The sequence below is a fragment of the Sesamum indicum genome, linkage group LG7, assembly GCF_000512975.1.
Source record: "Sesamum indicum cultivar Zhongzhi No. 13 linkage group LG7, S_indicum_v1.0, whole genome shotgun sequence".
NCBI lineage: Eukaryota > Viridiplantae > Streptophyta > Magnoliopsida > Lamiales > Pedaliaceae > Sesamum > Sesamum indicum.
This window is the reverse complement of record NC_026151.1, coordinates 10,407,048-10,408,459: the sequence shown is the minus strand read 5'-3', so window position 1 is coordinate 10,408,459 and position 1,412 is coordinate 10,407,048.

The following is a 1,412-nucleotide window of genomic DNA, read 5'->3' as shown; positions in this document are numbered from 1 at the left end:
TTAAATTTGATGATTGGCAGCTTGAGCAGAGCCACAAGATCTTCAGATATTTTAAGCTTTTCACCAAAAAACAAGCCCCTTCCTTCACTTTTTCAATTATTCTCTTCTCTTTCTATTCAAAACCAAGAAACGTATAATAGAAGATGTAATTTGATTTTATTTCGTCATTTTTTTATTGTTTCAAGAACATTTTGAATTATGTATTATAAGAAAGGGGAAATAGTATATTAATTGGTTCGTTAAATTTATGTTTAGAATCACTTTTAATTCTTCCACTTTATTTATTGATTTCAACGTTTTCAAATTTTAGTTTGTCTCAATTCGATTTTTCTGACAATTTTTGAGTGAAATTGTGAGTGAAAAATAATTATTTGACAAGTACATAGCTTCGTCTGTAGGGGGATTTTTTTTTTTCTAAAAAATATAAAAAAAAATTAAACATAATTAGGTCGTATTATGAGATACGGATGTGTTTTTTCAAACAAACACATTTAACATGCAAACAGAGTAACGTGCCCCGACCATGTTGCACAACATGACTTTATTTTTCTATGCAGATTTTGATGCTGGAATAGACAAGAATTCGCCCAGATTGTGTTGCACCACACCATCTTGGTGTTTTCCTGATGAAAAATTCTAGGCCGGACCCAGCTGCAGCCGAGCCTGAACCAATTATATGACAACTGCAATACATTTGTCATGTGATTGGTGTACAATACAGAAAAAATAATCAATTACAGATTAAGTGTATCACACTTGCTCTGTGATTGGTTTGGTTCGACCAGACCTGATCCGTGCAAGAATTTTTCTTGACATAGAACTTCATTGTCCAAATAAAAAATAACACATCCAGACTGTGTTCCAACTCTAAGGCCATGTTTTCGGTCCAAAGTCACGTTTGTACGAGAATCCTACTCCTATCATGATTTTACAAACTATTTAGCTATTTTAATGGGTGGATCCAAGTATTTCAAAGAGACGAAAATTATTTTAGCTAAAATACGGCCACCAAAGATGGAGTTCTTAAATAAGGGCCAACATTTAGCAAAGAAAAAATTTAAGGGACTAAAATAAGAAAAATAGACTTAAATTGATCGTTTTAACCTCTAAAAAAGTGAGAATTTCAGTAATATTTTCACCACTAAATGGTCGAATGAGCCAATATGAAACTAAAACTAAACTCTAGTGATGCTAACATCAAGATATTAACTTGAAGAATTAAAGTAATTATAAACGCAAGTTTAAGGGATCGATTATGATATTTAACCTATAAAAAAACTTCATATCTATATCTTTGCACGCGAGTCGGAAGCATGCATATACACACACATTTTTAAATATATATTTATATATTACTTATATTAAATTCCATTCATACTTTTATTTATATATTTATTTATTTTTGTAAATTC